General features: G+C 40.7%; 1 protein-coding gene across 1 annotated transcript in view; it reads right to left on the reverse strand.

Moving 5' to 3' along the window:
* The window catches only part of LOC138758395 (E3 ubiquitin-protein ligase HECW1-like), a 284,362-nt gene that overhangs the window by 209,004 nt on the left and 52,918 nt on the right, over positions 1 to 22,440 (reverse strand). The gene's annotated exons all lie outside the window — the stretch shown is intronic.

Here is a 22,440-nt window from a genome sequence, read left to right on the forward strand (position 1 = left end):
TATCTTGAAATAATGTAGCAGCTAGAGTATATTGCAGATTTATGGGTTGCTTGACCAATAGGTAAAATATTAATGTTCTTAAAATGGTAAATGGAAAAGGTTACAAAATACAGATGAGTTGACAATTTCCATTTGTTTCATGTATGCCTTTTACAGACCAGTAGGAAAACATCCTGATATATTTTCCTGAAGCCATTTTAAATGGGAAGTTAAAGGGTAAGAACATGAAATTACGGAGTGATTTCCAGCTGTACGAAAAAGTAAATTCCCATACCTGTTCCTCCTATCTGAGCATAGAACTGGGAAAAATCAAATATATCAAGGTCCCCACTGCTGTTCATTACCAAGTGCACACAAATGATTCCCTTCATAGCTGAATGGCCTACTGATGATCCACATCTCAGCTCTTGACTCAACAGGAATAGCAATGTACCAAGGCATTTGCTGTCCATAGAATCATAATACAAGCCCAAATCAGTGTCTTCAGCAGAACAGGGGAGAAAGTACTGCACATGAGGAAAACAAGGACAAATGCTTATGGAGCCAATCCAACAGGTCAGGTGAGGATGGCAATTTATGAATCAGAATTTAAGTGCAATTACCGGTTCTTGTTTTAGTTGAGCAGAAAATATTGAGAAAAATGTATTTTCTGATCCAATAAAAATACACTTGGAATTTCTGAGCATTTCAGGGCATTTTCCCGCCTTTCAGCAGGGATCAGTGGAAAACCTGTCACTATAATTTGCCGATGTTATCATTCCTTGGGGTTTCTGCAGGCTTTCCATGTAAAATAGAAGATTGTGGAATGCACATAGAAATTCTAGCCCATGACAGCAATTAAAACATTCTATTCCATCTGGATCACTTGTAGAATAAAGAGTGAAATCACCAGGAAAATAATCTCATGTGACTTAAAATATTACACACCCAGAAAGTCTCTGAAATCCTTTCCATCTTATACTCCACACACTCTTGCGACAACATTTGATGACAGCTGAACCACAACCAAGTCTAGCTCTTATAAAAGTAGTTTTACAAGTAGGATCTTAAAAATCTTTCCATGACCTCTTAGAACATTTTTGTGTGCATCTTCATCAAGAAAAACTTGCAATTTGTAATCATTCCTTTGGGTTTCTGCAGGCTTTATATTATCACTCAAATTGCTTCATGGGCAGACACCATTACAAAATCCAACCTCTGTGAGGACGCAGCCAATATTGCAGGCAATAAGTCCCCATAACAGCAACATGATAATGACCAAATTATCTATACATTTGGGTTAAATGTCCACCTGGACTAACAGCCATAACTTGTATCCAGTGAGACAGGGAAGTTATGGTAAGGTACAGGAATTGTGGTGTATAAAGGCTGTAAAAATCTAGTTAAGAAGAAAAGGTTACAAAAGGTTCAGAGAGCTAGATAATGTTAGAGATCTAAAAGATTATAAGGCCAACAGGAAGGATTTTAAAAAGGAAATTAGGAGAGCCAGAAAGAGCCACGAGAAGGCCTTGGTGGGCAGATTAAGGAAAACCCCAAGGCATTCTATAAATATGTGAAGAGCAAGAGGATAAGACGTGAAAGAATAGGACCTATCCAGTGTGACAGTGGGAAAGTGTGTATGGAACCATAGGAAATCGCAAAAGTACTTATTAAATACTTTATTTCAGTATTGACTATGGAAAAGGATCTTGGTGATTGTAGTGATGAGTTGCAGCAGACTGAAATGCTTGAGAATGTAATATTAAGAGAAGGGCTGTGCTGGAGCTTTTGGTCCTTGAATCATAAGTTGGGACAGAAGAGGTACCAGATGATTGGAGGGTTGCAGATGTTGTTCCTTTATTCAAGAAAGGGCAATGAGATAGCCCAGGAAATTATAGACCATTGAGTGTTACTTCAGTGTTTGGTAAGTTGATGGAGAAGATCCTGATAGGCAGAATTTATGAACATTTGGAGAGGTATGATTAGGAATGGTCAACATGGCTTTGTCAAGGGCAGGTCGCGCCTTATGAACCTGATTGTTTTTTTGAAAGATGTGACTTAACACAGAGGAAGGAAGAGCAGTAGATGTAGTGTATATGGATTTCAGCAATGGATTTGATAAGGTACCCCAATCAAGACTTATTGAGATAGAAAGGAGGCATGGGATCCAAGGGGACATTGCTTTGTGGATCCAGAACTGGCTTGCTCACAGAGGTAAAGACTGGTTTTAGACAGATCATATTCTGCATGGAGGTCAGTGACCAGTGGTGTTCCTCAGGGATCTGTTCTGGGACCTTTACTCTTTTTGATTTTTATATATGACCTAGATAAGGAAGTGGAGAGGTGGGTTAATAAGTTTGCTGATGACACAAAGGTTGGGGGTGTTGTGGATAGTGTGAATGGCTGATAGAGATTACAGCAGGGCAATGATAGGATGCAAAACTGGGGTGAGAAGTGGCAGATGGAGTTCAACCCAGATAAATGTAAAGTGGTTCATTTTGGTAGGTCCAATATGATGGCAGAATACAGTACTAATGGTAAGACTACTGACAGTGGTGAGGATCAGCATGATCATGGAGTCCGAGTCCATAGGTTGCTCAAAGCAGCTGCTCAGGTTGATTCTGTAGCTAAGAAGGTATATGGTCTATTTGCCTTCATTTATCATAGAATTTAATTTAGGAGCTGGGAGGTAATGTTGCAGTTATATAGGACCCTGGTCAGACTCCACATGGAGTACTGTGTGCAGTTCTGGTCACCTCACTACCAGAAGGATGTGGAAACCATAGAAAGGGTGAAGAGGAGATTTACAAGGATGTTGCTTGGTTTAGGCAGCATGCCTTATAAAAATAGGTTGAATGAGCTCGGCCTTTTCTCCTTGGAGTGGCTGTGGATGAGAGTTAGTTAGAGGCTTTTTCCGAGGGCTGAAATGGTTGCCACAAGAGGTAATGGGTTTAAGGTGTTGGGGAATAGGTACAGAGGAGATGTCAGGGGTAAGTTTTCTATGCAGAGAGTGGTGGGTGCGTGGAATGGGGTGCCAGCAATGGTAGTGCAGGAGGATACATGAGGGTCTTTTAAGAGATTTTTGGATAGGTGCACAGAGGTTAAAAAAAACGGAGGGCTATGGGTAAGCCTAGTAATTTATAAGGTAGGGTCATGTAGGGCACAACTCTGTATTGTGCTGTAAGTTTTCTATAATGTGCCATCTTTGTTTCTCAAGATAAACAGTCCCAGTGCTTCTAATCTCACTGCATAACTGATGTTACTTATCCTTTAGTAATGTCCTTGTAACCGCTCCAGAACCTTAGCTTACTTCAAAATTTGTGGGGCCTAAATTGATATGCAGTGTTCCAGCTGAGATTAATGCAGAGGTACAGTTAATAACAAGAGTGAACACAACTCCAGAGCCATGGGTTCTCAGTCCTGATCTCCAGTGCTAATTATTTGGAGTTTACTCATTCTCTGGTTTTGTCTCATATTCCAAAGGCATGCAGGTTGGTAGACAATTTGCCATCTATGTCGATAACAGCCTCTTATAGAATGAAGAAATATGAAAAATAAATTGAGTCCAGCTGTTGAATATAAAGGTCTAGCATGTTTTTCTTTTTTGTAATCAGTGTACCTTTTTACTAATGCAACCATCCTATAAACTTTGGAGATTGGAGGACACTCCCTCCAGGTCCTTGCATTTCACACCCACTAATATCACATTAACCTACATGTGTCATGTGTTTATTCACTTCAGCACTGCACTCCTTCCAAAACATTTCACCTTTCTGGCTTCTGTCATGTTGTTGGAGGTCAGGATTGGATCCATGGCTCTCGAGTTGTGTTCATCTGTGCTACAATCTCCACCACTGCACATCTTAGCTGGAACACAATCATTTTACTTTTCTAACCTCTGCTCTGTTGTTGATTTTAATATTTACCACAAAACTGTACTCCCAAAAGCAAAGTCTGGTTTATTAATATCTCACAGGAAGAGCAATAGTTCTAATATAGTGCACTGGAACGTCTTGAAATATTTCTCTTCCCTCAGTAAAAGAACTCTTCAGCACAACTCTTAGTCAATTTTGTGTCAAAGTCACACAGACCAAATGGAATCATGTGTTTCTATTTTCCAAATATAATGTTATATTGTACCTTTTTAAGTCGCTTTAAAAAAAATCTATATCAGCAGCAAAAAAACTGTCCAGCCATTGTCCACCCTCTCTTAATTTCATGAAAGAAGTCATTCTAATTGGTCGCGAAGCACTTAACGATGAATAAATCACTGAGGCATGACCAGAAATATCCGAGGATGTTGTGGGAAGCCAGGGAAGAAATTGCTAGTCTCCTGCCAGAGAATTTTGTACCTTTGTTGAGCATGAGCAAGGCCCTGGAACACTGGAGGGTGGCTAATGGTGTTCCTTTGTGCAAAAAGGGCTGCCAAGGTGAGCCAGGAAACTATGAGTTGGTGAGTCCAACATAAATGGTGAAAAGGTGAATGGGAGGAATTCTGAGAAAATCAACCAGCATTTGGAAAGGCAAGGCTTAATGTGTGGAAAATGGTGGCTCATGGACTTGATTGAATTTTTGAAGAGGGGTTCAAAAGGATTAATGAGGGACTCTGGCAAGACCTTTTACAAGGTGCTGCATGGTTAGCTGGTTTAGAAGGTTAGATCACATGGAACTGGGAGAGTGAACCAATTTGATTAAAAATGGGCTTGGTAATGAGAGGATGATAATGGAAGGTTGTTTATCAGATTGAAGGCCTGTGACCAGTAGTATGATGCAGGGATCACTGCTGGGTTCAATATTGTTAGTCATAAACATTAAAATGTGCTTGCTAGAAAGTTTGCAGATGACAACAAATTTGGTGATATAACTGAGAATGAAGAAGATTGACTAAGATTGTTGTGATCAATTGGGAAAATGGCTAAAGAAAATGTAGACAAATGCAAAATATTGCATTTTGAGAAGTTAAACCAGGGCAGGACATACACAGTAAATAGCAGAACAAATGGACTTAGGTGTACAAGGTACCCAGTTCCATGAAAGTGGCAATAGAGGTAGACAGGGTGGCAAAGACATTCGGCACACCTGCCTTCATCATTCAGGGCATTGAGTACAAGAGTTAGGACTTCATTTTGTAGCTAAACAGGAGATTGGAGTCTTGTGTCCAGTTCTGGCACCACGGAATGCAATTAAGCTGGAGAGCGTGCAAACTAGATTCATAAGGATATCACTGGGGTGGGAAAGTTATGAGGTGAGACTGGGTAGGCTGGGCTTATTTTCCAGGGCAGTTCTCCTTGGAGGGTAGAAGGCTGAAGTATGGCCCTATAGAAGTTTATTAATTCATGAGTGGCAAAGATGGTCATAGACTTAATTCCCAAGGTAGGGAAGTCTAAAGCTGAGGGCATAGGCTGAAGGTGACAATGGAAAGACTTATAGGGAATGTGAGGGTGGAGGTAATGAACAGGAAATAATACACACAAATATAACCTAAACATTTCCCACAATTTTCAGTACTTTTCTCTGAGAACATCTGTTCCCAATTTAATCCTGTCTGATAGCCTCATAATTCCCCTTACTCCAATTAAATGTTTTTCTAACTTGACTGTTCCTAGCTCTCTTCAATGCTATTGGAAAGGAGATAGAATTATGATCACTATTTCCAAAATGCTCTCCCAATGAGAGATCTGACATCTGATCAAGTTCATTTCCCAATACCAAATCAAATACAGACTCTCCTCTTGTAGGCTTATCTACATATTGTGTCAAGAAACCTTCCTTAACACACCTAACAAATCTACCCCATCTAAACTCCTTGCTCGAGGGAGATGTCAATTGCTATTTGGGAAATTAAAATCTCCCATCATGACAAGTCTGTTATTACTACATCTTCTCAGAATCTGTTTTCCTATTTACTCCTCAATATCGCTGTTTGCATTGGGCGGCTTGTTCATTATTGTTTGAACTTGCCCAGGTAGTTCACCATGCCCAGGAATCATTCCAGGGCGACCACATCCGCTGGCAGCAGCATTTCAATGATGGCTTTCGTTTTGGATGGGTCTGCCTGCAGGAGCTTGTTGGTGAATACGTGTCCCATATAGCTGACTTGATTTAGACAGAACCTGTACTTGCAGGGGTTTAAACTATAGGTTTACCTTCTTTAGCTTGGTATCATGCTCTTCTAGAGTCGTGACACCTACTAGTATGTCATCAACTACGATGGCACAGGGGTACCTTGCGAAAATTTGTTCCATAAACCTTTGGAATACCTCACTGGCTGAATTGATGTCAAATGGCATCCTCAGGACCCTATACCGACCAAATGCAATGCTGATTGTGAACAGTAAGGACAAATGGTAGTCGAGCAAGACCTGCCAGAATGAGTTCTTCGTATCCAGGATTGAGAATACCGTTGCGCCGTCCACCTGTGTGTCAACCTCCTCTACGGTGTGTATGGGGTGATGTGGTCTTTTAGGGCCACAGAGGGGTCTCGCAGATTTATACAAATTTGGATTTCCTGTCGGTCTTTTTTCTTGGTGACCACCATAGAGGATACCCATTCACTTTGTTCCAAGATGCCCATGTTCTGCATCCTGTCCGGCTCAGCCTTGGCTTTATCCTTCATTGCCACTGGAATGCAATGTGCTGGCTGGACTATGGATCATACCTCCTGGTCAAGCCGCATAGAGTACGTCACTGGCAGCTTCCCCAGTTCATCTTTGAAAAGTTCACTGTACTCAGAAATTATCTTTTGCGAGAGATCATCCTTGGATGGGCTTACCTGATGGACCTTTGTGCTGAATGAGACAAGCCCCATGTCTATGCATGCACTGAGGCCTAGCAGAGGCATGATGCCCTCACAGACCATGAAGAAGGTTAGCACATGGAGCCGTCCTTGTACAAAACACCACAGCTATGCTACGCCGCTAGTCTGGATTCTGCTGCCTCCATAAGCCACTAGGCTTGTAGCCTTGTTGCATGGTTTGACTTGTTCTGTCTTTCTCAGCTGGTTGAATGTCCTCAGTGACATGACATTGGATTTGGCCCTGGTGTCGATTTTCATCTTGGCTGTCTTGCTGTAATTCCATGGATAAAGACCTCATTGTTACTTCTGATCTAGGTTTCTGCTGTGTTGCCTTCCATTCTGTTGACCTAGCACTCATCATCGGGTTGCTCCCTCTCTGCTCCGGTTCCAAATGGTGATGGTCCTCCTGGGTCTGGTTCGTAGTATTCTGCTGCCTGGATATGTAGCATCTGCTTAAGTGGTTCCATTTGCTGCAGTTCCTTCACTACTGGCCAAATGATGGGCACATCTCCGTTCTTGATATATGGACTCCTCCACAATTGTGCATCCTATCCTGGGTGTGGGGTGGCCTGGCTGGTTTGGTTGGCTCTTCCTTCTCATCTTCAACCACTGTCTGCTTGACGGTCCTGCCTGTATCACGTCGATGCTTGTGGCCTGCTGTTGTGGAGAGGCTAGCCTTTTACTGTTTTCCTCGGTAGTTTCATACACTAAAAATGTGATGGCCTTTGCTAGTGCCAGCTCGCTGTCTTAACAGGAGTGTCTTTTGCACATAATCATCATAAATGCCACAGACCATTCTGTCTTTAATTAGTTCATCAGAGAGCATGTCGAAATTGCAGGTTTTCCCCAATTTTTTAATTGCTGACATAGGATTGTATCGATATGCTAGACTTTTAGTCTCTCATGTTGAATTTGTGCCTTTCTATTGTCACATTTCTCTGAATTTACGCTTTAAACATTTGGGGTCCTCTCTCGACTCAGCTGGGTTGGTAACATGGTTCCCGTCATGCACTTCACCCACGTATACAAACGACCTCTCCCTTTCAACGGCTTCCGAGCCTGCCAATTTTAACATAATGTAAGCCCTGAGTCGCTACGTGATACCGCTATGATTAAGTTTTATTCCTGTTCAAAGATATGCCAGTTTTCTGCCACATTTCCATCAAACATGAGTGGGTCAGGCTGCCTCAATCTGTCCGCCATTATGGCAACTGCGCAAAACGTGGTTGTGGTTATTCACAGTGACCAATTTGCAAATGGAAGACCAGGCTTGGGGAACTCTTGATCCCACTTCTGACACCATGTTTGTTATAGTGTGCTTAATAACGAGTCGAGTCAGTGAATGAGGTAAACCAAATTAAAGACTTTACTGAATATAACCAAACGTTGGAGAGAGAGAGAGAGAGAGAGAGAGAGAGAGAGAGAGAGAGAGAGAGCCCACAGGGTGGCATCTGCTCCCTGCTAGTTCTTGTTTCAACTAATGCGTCCTTATGGTGCTCACGCATGCGCAGTTCGCTGTTGCGAGTACGGTGGCTGCAATGCGATTACATCGGGTTCAAAGCAGCTGATATCTCCACAGCCTGTAAAAAACACCCAGTGAAGTTATTGACCCCTTCTTGTTCCTAACCTCCACCCACAGAGACTCCATTGACAATCCCTCCATGATGTCCACCTTTTCTGTAGCTGTGACACTATCTCTGATCAACAGTGCCATCCTCCCACCTCTTTTGCCTCCCTCCCTGAACTTTCAGAAACATCTAAAATCCAGCAATTGTAGTAACCAATCCTGTCCCTGAGCCATCCAAGTTTCCATAATGGCCACTCTTGAAGCTCATCTTCTTTGATCACAATACTCCTTGCATTAAAATAGACACATCTTAAACCGTCTATATGAGCACTTTCCTTCTCTATCACCTGCCTATCTCCCTCACACACTCTTTCTAAGTTTTCCCTATTTGTGAGCCAACCTCTTTTGCCCAGTCTCTCCAGTTCGGTTCCCATCCCCAAACAATTCTTGCTTAAACTCTCCTCAGTAACCTTAGTAAACCTCCCTGCCAGGATGTTGGTCCTCCTGGGATTCAAGTGCAACCCATCCTTTTTGTACAGGTCCAAGCTGCCCCAAAAGAGGTGCAATGGTCCAGAAATCAGAATCCCTGGCCCCTGCTCCAATCCCTCAGATAAACGTTTATCTTCCACCTCATTCTATTATGGACATACTCATTGTTTTAATTGAGTAAATAGGGAGAAATACCTTTGACAAGTGGATCTGTAACCAAAAGTCACATGCTTAAAATAATTGGAAAATAACATAAAGGGAAGTTTATTCACTTTAAAGGTGACTTCGATTGGTATGTATAACCTGAAAGAATAAGTCAGGTTCCACTTGTGAAGGGTCTTCCAAGTGCTTCATCTCTGCACAGAGCAGCTTCCTGCAGGGCCTGGAAGGTTATAAACTTCCTCCATACCATGCAATACATTTTTCTCTGCCCACTGCACCCTTGCTTAATTCAGGATCTTGCAAAGTCCATTGTGTGAGGTTTGGATTGTGTCTGAAGCTTTGAAGGATGGCCACAAAAGAAAATTAGATTCCAAAATGCAAACATAGGTATTTGAGTGGGATTAATTTGGAAAAGTTTAAGGGATTTAAACTGGATATATTTTCACAGTAAATTACGAAAATCTGTAGACACCGTGGAGAAACTCAACTGGTCAAATAGTGTCCTTTACTTAGCAAAAGTAAAAATACCTAACCAATGTTTCGGGCTTGAGGTATGAAAGAGAGTTGGGGGAGGCGTCCAAACAAAAGTATTGGGGGGGGTGGCAATGATAGAAGATGATAGGTAGAGAAGGGAGGGAGGGATGGCTGGTTGGGTGGAGGGGGGAAGGGAGGGGAGAACTGGAAAAACTGGAAAGGGGGAAGGGAAAGAAAAGGCAAGATGGATAGTAGAAAGAAGAGAAGTTGATGTTAATGCCATCTGGCTGGAGAGTGCCCAGACAGAAAATAAGGTGTTGTTCCTCCAATCTGCAGGTAGTCAGGATGGGACAGTACATAAGACCATGGATAGACATGTGAGCATGGGTGTGTCACTCAGAAGTTAAATGGTTGGTACTGGGAGGTCTCTGTCACTGGTGTGGACAGGGTGAATGTGCTGAATGAAGCGATCTGCCAATCTGTGACCGGACTTTCCGATGTAGAGAAGTCCACAAAGGGAGGACTGGATGCAGTAACTCAGTCCTGTGGATAGACAAGTGAAGTGTTGCTTCACTTGAAATGCCTTTTTGGGGCCCCAGACCGTGGTGAGGGAGGAGGTGTGGGTGCAAGTGTTGCACCTCCTGTGACAACAGGGGAAGGTGCAAGGGGTGGGGGCGATAGGTGGGGAGGGATGAATGCACAAGGAAATCACAGAGGGAAGGTAGAGAAGGGAGAAGGAAAAATGTGTCTGGTGGTGGGATCCTGTAGTATGTGCCTGAAATTCCGGTGGTTAATGTGTTGGATGTGGAGGCTAGTGGGGTGGTAGGTGAGGATGAGGGGGATTCAATATTTGTTGTGTGTAGGGGCAGAGAGGGCCAAGGCAGATAAGTGGGGAATTGAGTAGATGCAGGTGAGGGCTGAGTTGATAGTGGTGTTGGGAAAGCCACGTTTGGGGAAGAAAGCAGACATTTCGGAAGATCTGGACTGGAAGATCTCACTTTTGGAACAGATGCAGCAGAATCTTTTCACAGTGACCTGCATGGGCTTTCTCTGTGTGTTCTGGTTTCCTCCCATCCTCCAAAATGTACGGGGTTGGTAGGTTAGATGGGTGTCATCGTGAGGCACAGATTTTAATGACCAAACTGGGCTTCTACTGTTAAATAAAATAAAACTGTCCAAAACATGATGGGACTAATGGACTCTTTCTGTTCTGTGAGGTTCTATCTGTGGGTCCCTTACACTTCCTGGTCTTCTTGCTATTAAAAATGCCTTCCAATCAGATTGAAAGCAGAGCAGCTCATACTTCACCAATTTGAAATCCTATCTACCATTGTTTTGCCAACTCATGTGATTATGTCCTTCTATCTCATCCATATATCTTTTTATTCCTCCTAACCTAATGGCATCTGAAAATTACAAAACATCACAGATTATTACCACGTAATACTTAGGTGTATCAGAGTTTCTTCTCTTGGAAGCTGATGAACGTCTAGTTTTCTCTACCTCTTGTGGAGGCTGGATCAAAGAAGAGATTGGTACATTTTCTGAAGGATTGGGGAAATTCAGGACTGCAGGGAGTCATCACCGAAGTGGAATTGATGCATTCGGCAAATTAGTCATGATCATGTTGAACAACACTAGGACTCGCATGGCCTTGTTCTGCTCTTATGTTCTTCTATTCCTGCATTTTTGTTTTACCACGTCAATAATTTGAGTAAATCGAAGGCAAAGTAGCAATCCAGGGACAGTGTACATTTTTACACCTTGCCATCTGAAGACGTTTTCCTTTATCTCCTACCTTCTCATCAATCCTGAGTACCAGGGAAACACAAGGTTGGATGTGAATAAGAGGCTCTCACTGCATTGGACACAACTCATCCCAACCAGGATATTCAATGGTAATAGAATTGTAAAGCAGGATAATACAACATGAATTAGAACTTATTCAGATAAGAATGCTGTTTGTCTTGTACATCAAAGATGGCCATTGCTGTGGCTACCTTGGAAGTTGCCATAGAAACTGTGTCATCTCATATTTTGATCAGCATACATGAGAATTCCACAATGGCACGGGGCCTGCTAGGACTTTTAACGAGATAACCACCCTGATGCTGTATATTTAAAAGGACGAGGAATAGAGGTCTGAAGCATCACGGCCAGTGGGCAAAGTAGAGTCAAATGTTCTTTAGGACACAAGAGGCCTGCTGACATTATAACCGGAAAACCGGAAACCAAAACCTATCTGCTGGAGGAACTCAGCAGATCAAGTAGCATCAGTGGCAGAAAAACAATGGTCAACGTTTCACGTCACCAAAATCTTAATGAAGGGTTCTGACCCAAAACATTGAGTATTCTTTTACTCCCACTGATTTTCTCCAGAAAATTATTTTGTTTTGCTCAATGATATTTGGTCTCCTATGTCTAGCTCTAACACATCTCCAAGGAATGGAAACATTATAATCACATCTCAAATTTATATAACTTGACGTTTTCTTTCCTGCTTATTTCAATAAATAAAACAACTGATCACTATAAATCATTCTTGAGACAATAGAAATTGTACCCAATGAAAATCCATAGCCAGCAATAGACAAAGAATAAGCTTATGAAAGGAACAGAAACATCAACCAGTACAAAAAAAAATACCACAATAAACCACTAATGTCAGAAATAGGCAAAAAGAAAAAAAGTAAATCATATTAAAATTAATTTCTGATAAGAAGTAAATCTGAAATTACTGCAATATGTTTTAGAAGTCTGGAATGTTTCTTTGGGATTTGAAGTATGAGTTTCGATAACTCCATCTTCATATCATGGTTGCATCAGGTTGATATTATCAAAATTCAGTGTCATTTGACAACTTTAAGAAAAGGTCTCACCCCAAATCTCAAACCATGGAGCACAACACACCAACTTCCCATGGGCAGTGAGAACGATGAATGACAAAATAAACTGCTCATATTAACTAACGAAACTCTAAGATTCATGAAAAACTGTTTATTTATTTATTTAAATAGATTAAATACTTGTCCTGCGTATGTATTGCCTGTCTGAATATGAGGTCTGTTTGTTTTGCTCCGGGGACCGGAGAACACTGTTTCGTCAAGTTGCACTTGTACAATCAGATGACAATAAACATGACTTGACTATTCACATCCATAGCAGTAGGAACCTCCTTTTTTCCCCCACTCAGTATCTCAGGAGAAAATTGCTTGACCTTAATGATTGGGCATCCTAGAGTAAGGCTTTTCATTTCACACAGAACAAAGATGTCACAGTTCACCACAACTCACAGATGTGCCACTCTGCATCTCCCAAAGTCTACTCATTTTCTCTCAAGCTATGATCCCGGTGACATCAATTATCTGAAATTGAATAAGTCTCCACTGTGTGTCTAAACTGGAATTTATAAAGAGGAGCACTCTCTTTAAAACCTTGAACCTATTCGCTATTGCCTGATTTGGAACCTAAATTCATGTTCTCATCAAACCTAACAATCTCAATTTACAATTAATATTTAAACAATTATTAAATGTAAAGAGCTCCAAAGCTCATCTAACATCTATGTGTAAAAGCATTTTGTAACAGCACTAATTTACCACACTTACAAACAAATAGAAAATACACTCAGGGGATGTCACGTGATGAGGTAGAGCCAGGACATACAAATTTGGCTCTCTAGAAAAAAAAAGTTTAAAAAAAGTGAAGAGACTGCAAATAAATCTTTGGAAACTGTTCTTACAAAGAATACTTTGTAAATGTCACCTAAAAAGGATAAGAAAGTTGCTGGCCTTCGAGTGTGCAACAAAAAAAATCCAAGGACAACAAGAAAGGCCTACCTTACAGATGGATCCAGGCACTATGGTGAAGACCTCGACCTGAGTGGCAAGGCTCCAAAGGCAGCAACGCAGAGAACTGCAGTGCTAATACAGCTACAGCAACGGAGGGATAAAGACATGTTACTGTGCATGCGCGAGGAGTCTCTCATGCATAGATTGCGGGAATACGAACAGAGCATTAAGGAAGGCAGCCTGTTTGAATCGCTACCTTTACAAGCTGATTACTCATCAGAACTCCGGGCCAGCAACTAAGAGGGGGAAGAAGAACAGAGGCAAGAGGAGGAAGAGGAGGAGGAGATGGGCTGCTGTTAAAGGTATCAAAGTTAAAATGCCAGTTAACATTCAGAAATTAAGCACAGAAACTTTAATTATGAAGGAGATGAAACAAGTGAGAATGGGTGTTAGAAAATATAATGACAAAACAAACAAAATCTATGACAGTTAATAAACTGCAAAAAATATTCAATGATGTGGAAGAGAGAGTCAAGAATGATGTGAAATGGTTCAAGAAAGAATGGATAAAATGGAAAACTCAGCTGATGCATTGGCTGCTGTAAACAAGTAATTGCATGAAAAAGTGGATTCATTAGAGAACTTTAGCAGAAGAAACAATATCAAAGTTGCTGGGCTTAAAGAAGGTGACAAAGAGGAAACTATAATAACTTTTTTTTTAAACATTGGATTCCAGGAATCTTTGGACAGGATAAGTTTCAAGGAGCTATTGAAGGCTCATAGAAAAGGAAAGAATTGAACTTGGTGAAGAACATTTTGTGGAAAAAAGGATATAGGTTTATTTTGTGACATATGGTGACTCAAGGTTTTTGTACAAGGAGGACTGAAAAAGTTCTTCACAGACCCTGGACATGCGCAAGAGTACACAGATGTTTTACCAGATATTTGTCAAGATGTTTACCTGAGGGCAATGTAGCAAGCAGGAGTTTGAAACTTCTCTTGAAATATAATAAAGTTGATTATGATGAGGTTAAGCTACAAGATATGAATTGAAGTAAAGAGAAAAATGTGTGTCCGTAAAGTAGAGGGGGGTTATGTTGTTGTATGTTTCTGTAACATCATTAATGGTGGGGGGGGGGGGGCATTTATTTACTTAACTTCATATTTTTATTTTCTTTTCCATCTGAATTGCCTAGAGAAAATTACCTTATATAAGATTTACAGGAGAATTAAAAAGCCAGGGAGTTGAGGAGAGAGGAGAAGGGGAAATGTTCTACAAGGATGAACAAAAAATATAGCAATGAGTACAGCATTGAATGTTTTTTAATATTAATGGGCTTCACAATCCAGTATAGAGGAAACAGATATTGGTACCCATTAAGAAAATAAAAGTAGGTCCATCTTTTCTGCAAGAAACTCATTTAATTGCAAAAGGACATCAGAAGTTTAAAAGGAATTGGGTAGGTTATGTTGCAGCTTCATCATTTAACTCAAAGGCAAGGGTAGTAGCTATTTGAATAGTTAAGAGACCTCCGGTTAAAATACAAAATGTAATTACAGATCCTGTAGGTAGATACATTAGGATAAATTGTCAAATTTTTTTCAGAACATTGAACGTTTATGCAAATATGCACTGAATATGGACAATGACAAATTCATACAAGGAACAATTTTGAATTTAGCAAATGCTAATGAAAATATTTTAATAGGAGGAGACTTTAATTTCTGTTTAGATCCAATTCTAGAAAGGTCAATAAGAACCATAGTAAGGACAAAAGCAGCCAAAGCTACATTGTCATTGATGAAGGACTTAAATTTGGAAGATTCTTGAAGAAGATTTCATTCAAAAGTGAGGGATTATTCTTTTTATTCTAGTAGATATGATTAGTCCTCTAGAATTGACCTATTTTTAATATCTGCACAACTTCAAGGTAGAATACAGAAAGAAAAGTATAAGTCAAGAATTTTATTTGATCATTCCCCTTGTTGTTGGTAATTTCAATGATAGAGAGACAAGAATCAGTTGACAGATGGAGGTTTAATTCTATGTTATTAAAAAGGAAAGATTTTTGTAAAATTATTAGAAGACAGATAAGACTCTTTTTTGAAATGAACTAATTTAGTCCCTAATAAATTCATTTTATGGGATGCGATGAAAGCGTATATACATGGTCAAATAATAAGTTCTAAAATTAAGAAGGATAACATGAAAGAATTAGATCAATTAGAGACAGAGAATTAATTTAGAAAAAGATTTACAGAGGCAAGTAACTGAAGATAAATAAAGATTTCATAAATAAAAAGCTTCAATATGATACTTCGCAACATAGAGAACAGAGAAAGAAAATATGAGAACTGAATAGAAGTATTATGAATTAGGTGAAAGAGTACATAAGTTTTTAGCATGACAACTAAAGGCAGAACAAGCTTCAAGAATGATCATTGCAATTAAAATCTAATTTTGTACAAACCCCAAGAAATTAATAATAATTTTAAACAATTTTAAAGTTGTATAAATCTGAATCTTTGAAAGATGATAACAAAATAGATAATGTTTTATCCCAAATTAATTTACCCAAATTGTTTGGATGATCAAAGAGAGCTGGCTGCACCTTTCACTTGGACTGAGGTTAAGGAAGCATTAAATTCTCCACAGAGTAATAAGTCTCTGGGAGAGATGGTTTCCCAGCTGAATTTTATAAAAGTTTAAAGCTTTATTAATTCCTCCATTTATGGAAGTATTAGCACAGGTAGGCAAAACACACACATTCCCAGAATCTTTTAAAACAGCAATAATAAGTGATTCCAAAAAAAAGATAGAGATCTTTTAAAGACCTATATCTTTGCTAAAAGCAGACTATAAAATCACTGCAAAAATATTAGCAAATAGGTTGGCAAAATATTTACTGAAGCTAATTAATATGGATCAAACTGGATTTATTAAAAGAAAGTCAGCAGATAATATGACTAGATTGATGAGTATAATACATCTGGCACAAAAAAGAGAAGATTTGAGTGTAGCAGTGTTAGATGTGGAAAAGGTGTTTGATAGACTAGAATGGAATTTTTATTTACTTAAAGTACTTGACAAGTTGAGATTGGGACAGACATTTATTAATTGGATTAAAGCCCTGTATAATGGACCAAGAGCTAAGAGAGTGACAAATCGGCAAGTCTCTGACTTTTTTCTATTAACTACATCTAGTAGACAAAAGTGTCTATTGTCACCAGCTTTATTTATTTTGGATTAGTCTATTTGCGGATGATGTAATAATTTATTTGACAGAACCAGTCACTTCACTATGTAAATTATATTCAAGATTTTTTTTAAATATGGAATAGTATCTGGTTCCAGAGTAAATTGTGAAAAAAGTGAGATTATGCCTCTTACCACAGTGTCAAAAAGATACTCTATTTAAGTGGTCAGTAAATGGAATAAAATATTTAGAGATAAGAATAGATAACAATTTAAAAAACACTTAAATTAAATTATAATCCCTTAAAAAAATTAATGAAGGCTTAATAAGATAGATGGAATTACCTTCAACTTTGTTGGGAAGAGTTAATTGTATAAAAATGAATATTTTTCCTAGGATACAATATCTTTTTCAAACATTTCCTAGATTTATCCCAAAGAAATATTATCAGGAATTGAATAAATACTGTATGTAAGGAAGTTTCTTTGGAAGGGCAAAATGTCAAGAGTTCCATGAGAAAAATTAACTTGGAAATTTGAAATGGGGTGTTTACAACTTCCAAACTTTAAAAATTACTATAATGCAGTACAATTGAGATTTTTTTATTCCTTTTTTGAGGAGGGAGGAAAAACCCAGCATGGATTAAGATAGAGATGGATAAAATAGGGGAGACTATACCTAAAGATTTATATATAAATGGGATAATAGATTAATAATTGGAGAAAGGGATGCTTCATTGTTGAAATATTTGATCAATATATGGAATAAAGTAAATGTTGAACTGGGAATGAAGAATGATCAGATACCAAAAATGCCATTGATTCAAAATAGGCTTATTTCTTTTACAATGAATAATGGACTTTTTAGCAATTGGTCTAGCAAAGGAATTAGGAGAATAGTGGATTGTTTTGAAGGGAGGAGGTTAATGACATTAGATCAATTTAAATATATATATGGGATACAAAATAATACATTTTGTTATTATCAAATAAAGGTGTTTTCCAAAAGGGAATATGAAAACAAGGAATCATAGATCAAGACAGAGATGGGAAACTGATTTATATATTAGTATTAGGGAGAAAAATTGGTTGGAACTGTGTCATAATAGTAGGACAAATACAATAAATGTTAGCTATAGATTGGTTCAATATAATTTTTTACATTCATTATATCTTATCCCACAAAAATTAAATAGACTGAAATCAGATTTATTAGATAAATATTTTTGGCATAATCAAGAGATAGATACTTTTTATATTCCACATGGTCATGTCCAAAATGGAGACATTTTTGGACGGAACTAGGAGCATTTTTAGAACGGGTCACTAAAGTTAAATTTCCTCAAGATCTTATTAGGTAATATATCTGGGACAAAGCCAAAATTGAAACTTAATTTGTTTCAAAAAGAATTAGTGAAATTTTGCATTGGCAGTGGCAAGAAAATGCATTGCAATGTCATGGAAATCAGATTTAAATTTGGGAATGGATAGATGGCATGCTGAAATGTGTAGTATACCTCTTGAAAAAATTAGGTATAATTTAAGAAATAAACATGATAATTTCTTAAAAATCTGGAGCCCATACTTACAGCCTGTCGACATTCATTATGAAATTATCCCCTAAACCTCAAAACCTTATCAACTCCTTGATATTTATACATTCATTACTATAATGGCAAAATTTGATTAAATCAAATGTAACTTAAGTAACTACATGTATTTTTCTTTCTTCTTACTTGTACTTAACTCTTCTTTTTCTATATTTCTCTCTTTTTGTGTTTTGGAGTTATTATTTGGGGGGAGACCATTGGAGGGGTTGGGTGGGGGTTATAAAATACTGTTTAGAGATGAATGAAAGACAATTCTATATTTAGATATTATTCATGTATGAAATTGTACTGCTGGCCAATCAGTGATGTCCTTTTATAAAAAGCCACACCCCACTGCCAGCCAATCAGGCTGGCAGTGCTTAAGCACGCACTGTCTTTGGCTGGCCCCAGTAATTTGCCCCTACTTTGCAGAGCAGGAAATTCAAGCACTATCATTGGTCCCTGCTCCGTGGAGCAGGACACATTTAAGTCTGTGTAGGCTCTTTCCCTCCATGTGGCAATGCTCCTGCTCCTTGTCCAGATCGTGGTTGCGACAGTGGACACTATCCATGAGGACCACTGGTAATGAGACACTGTGCTCCCTAAGGCTAGCCAGGGAATCCCAGTGCACAGAGGTACCAGAGCAGAGCTGTGAAGTCCCTGTGGGTAGCCCTGGCGCATGAGCAAATTTTCCCTTGAGGTCTAACACTCAGGGAATCTTCCCCTCTTGCCTCCCACTGCACTGAGCCCCTTCCTTCCCTGACGGGTCCCACAGTTAGGTGCGAGTCAGCATGAGTTCATGAACGGGAGAGCTGTTCCACTGTTTTATTGTTCAACTCGTTATTTAATAAAGATCATTGGGGATTGTGATTCAAGTGTTGGAGCTTGCTTTCTGCTGCACACCACAAACCCTTACAATTGGCGCTGTGAGCAGGGTGTTGAGAAAGCAACCCAGACAGTAATTGATGTATGGAAGCAGGTAGTAGTGTCAACTGCAGATCAGAGGTTGTAGCAGCTGTTACCGCTACATGTATGATGCTAGGAGTGTGGATGGTGGTGGCCATATGCAACCAAGGGGCCCGTAAACAGGATGGGACACCCACACCAAGTCCTGTCATTCCCAGGTGGCCCAATGATGATCTTGGGATTCAGTCAACTAGCAGCGCAGCTGACGGAATACGCCCGGCCAGTCAACTGTTTGTGGTACCTGGACCCACAAGGAATGGGCTTCTGAAGAGCCAGCGTGATCTAGCTGCCGAGATGCGCTGCAATAGTATTCAGGATGCCAAGTGGATCAAGGCCATGGCTACCAAGTGAGCTGATGCTTGGGATACCCACCGGAGTGTCGCTGCCCAAGCAGACGGCATGGAGTCCAAGTACACCCAAGCTTCATGCAAACTGATCAAGGTGCAGCAATTCCAGGCAGCCCACCACAGCCGCTGGCAGGACAACCCAGGTAAGGTCAGAGCCCTGGTTACACGCGGTGCAGAACCCGAGGCTTGGGTAGGGGAGGCCAATGTGTGGCTGGAGGACTCTGAGATCGTCGAGCTGGAACATGAGCCTCCGATCCCCTGCACTCTGGCTGAGGTACTGGCTCGCCCGGTGACCACGCGATCACGTACTCACAATTATACCCCCTCCCAGGGTCCCCCAGCTGGAGACGCTGGAGAAGGTTCAAGCAACCAGAGGGCGGACCGCTGGGACACAGTCGAGTACTTCAAAAAAGAGCTCGCCGCCCCTGACTGATAGGTACTGCCAGCAACTAGACGAGCATTTGTCTGCTTGGCTACTGTGGCTGTAGGCGAGGGGACTCCCCGAATTCATCTCTCTCACCAAGAAGCTGGTTCCCTGGAAACTCTGTCCATTTACCATGCGATCAATAACGCACTGCAGGTACGCCCCAAGGGAATAGCTGACAGAAGCTCCCTCTGGAGCCAGTTCACCATGGCAGTTTGGGCAATATTGCCCTCACTGCTGAAGTGGAATCTCTCCAGCCATCCTCAAAGGCACACCGCATATGAAGGCACTCAGGTCATCAGGGAATGGGCCCTAATCACTGGTTTGTACAATGATCAAGCCCATAATGTCCTCCCTGAAGATGCCCAAATCACTCCAGCCCTCACAGGACACCCGGTCAACACTGCATGCCTAGACCTGAGTTCTATCCCTATTCAGAATGGCATCCGGCAAGTCAATCCAGTAGGCCATAGCCATCCTAGAAAGGCTGGAGCATCTGGAGCTCGGCATGTTCTGGGAGAACTCTGCGCATGCGTGGAAACATGCATCCCCAAACTCATAGGTAGGAGGTCATGGGCCCCAGAGGATCTGCTCAGTGGCCCTGTTCCATCTGGGTGACCCGAGGCCATTCATTTCAGTGTGCGCACATTGGAACAAGGGCAACACACAGAAATAGCTGGAGCTAGTGGATACTGGCGCCGTGCACACCATCATGCCCGAACCCCTGAGAGTTATGATTTAATTGTTTAATTATTATAATTATAGAATTTGATGTCCTGAATGAAGTTATGAGGCAATTATGGTTATGGTTCTAATATACAATTCATATGTGATATATATATGACATGATTTGATTCATGCTATCATTAGTAACCTTGTGTAAAGGTTTTTTGTTAAACTCAATAAAAATATTATAAAAAGAATTGATCAGGGCACGATAATCACTGCAAGGCCACCAATCCCCACGAGATTGTTTTGGAACCCTATGCAACGGTGAAGCCGAGTAGCTGTCAGATCTGCGGACTATGCCCAACTCTTGCATGTGGTTGAATTCCAATTTCTCAATTTTAAGATGGTCCAGGTGTCATCTATGAGCCCGCGCTACCACCGGAGGACCTGAGTCTCTCAATGATGATGGAGTCTCTAGGTGAAGGCAACACTTGAGCAAGGCTTGGAAAGGGCAGGAGCCATGTTGAAGGCTCATCAGCCGGCTGACATTAGAGGGACGACAGATGCAGCTCACTTGCATAGAAGAGCCATGGCCCATGACACAGCGATTTTTCAAATCCACGAACAAAGAAAAACGTGACAAGAAATCCACTCCTAAAATAGAATTTTCCACATTTTCAAAAATGAAAACTCACTGAAAAGGCCTCTTGAAACTGAAATCCAATGTGAGTGACCTCTGGCCATATGTTTGAATATGAGAATCAGGTGCGGCTGAAAGAACACATGATATATTAGGATGTCTTCGTTCGGTGGTTGGAGGGACCAGAAATTTCTGCACTGAATCGTAAAGAAATTCAACACCCAAGAGATGGTCTTTGAGGAAAAGACAACGACTGACGTGCCCATGGGCAGCAGTTGCCTCTACTGCTGGGCCTGGCCATTTCCTGGCTGCCATTTGTAGAATGCAAGGTGACTGACAGGACCAGGCAGCAGCACCAAATCTCTGATGCTTCCAACAAATGCGCCGTCCATTGCCTCTACCACGTCCTCGACCACCACAATTCCAACCAGGTTGGTGGAAGGAATTCTGTTGCATGCCCAAAGCCTGGACCTGCATAGTCAGTGCTGCCATGTGCTGCTCCAACTCTGCTGTCTTCATTTGATAAGGTGCTGGTGCTTCGCAAGGTGCAGAAAGCAGTTGTTCCAGTTCCATTTGCTCTTGTTGACTGGGGGGAAGAAGCCCATCCTTCTATCTTCAATCCAGAGGATGTGGACATAACGATTGAGGGTGGACATTTGAAAGACACTTACCAAATGCTCTTGAACATGATGAGGTGTTTGGAGAGTTGAAGAATGCAATGTTGTGTCTAGTGAATGATTAAAAAAAAGGGAAATCTTAAGTTTAACGACCCCAGCTGCTCCTGCCAGGGGTTTATCCTCATCACTATCCATTTTAAATTAGAAGGAGCTGTCAACTCACAGGTTCACCACTTGTAACAGCACTGATTTACCACAACTTACAACAAATGAAGAACACACTCACTCATTTCTTTCAGCACACTATGAAGTCGACTTTATTATTCACTAGACACAGCATTGCATTCTTCAACTCCCCAACCACCACACAGTTAAACTCCTCTGACCTTCCCACTGGCTGCCACACGGGTGATCCTGACCCTCTCACTCTCCACCTCCTGCATCTGAGATTCATCACCCGTATACTGACGCTTAACACACCCCATTACCCCCCCCCCCACATGGCGCATCGCTTACATCATCGATGAAGGTAAGTACGCGACTATGATAATTTCCTAACTTCATTAATTTTTATTTCCGGAGAACACAGAAGGCCATTTGATTCATCAAGTTAATGTCTGCCCACAGAACAATGCCACCCCTTCCCACTAATATACCCTGAAACTTATTCTTCCCACAGTCCCATCAATGTTATCATTCATTTAGTCCAGGCACATTTTTGACCAATTGGCTGA

Source organism: Narcine bancroftii, chromosome 1 (assembly GCF_036971445.1).
Source record: "Narcine bancroftii isolate sNarBan1 chromosome 1, sNarBan1.hap1, whole genome shotgun sequence".
Taxonomy (NCBI): Eukaryota; Metazoa; Chordata; class Chondrichthyes; order Torpediniformes; family Narcinidae; genus Narcine; species Narcine bancroftii.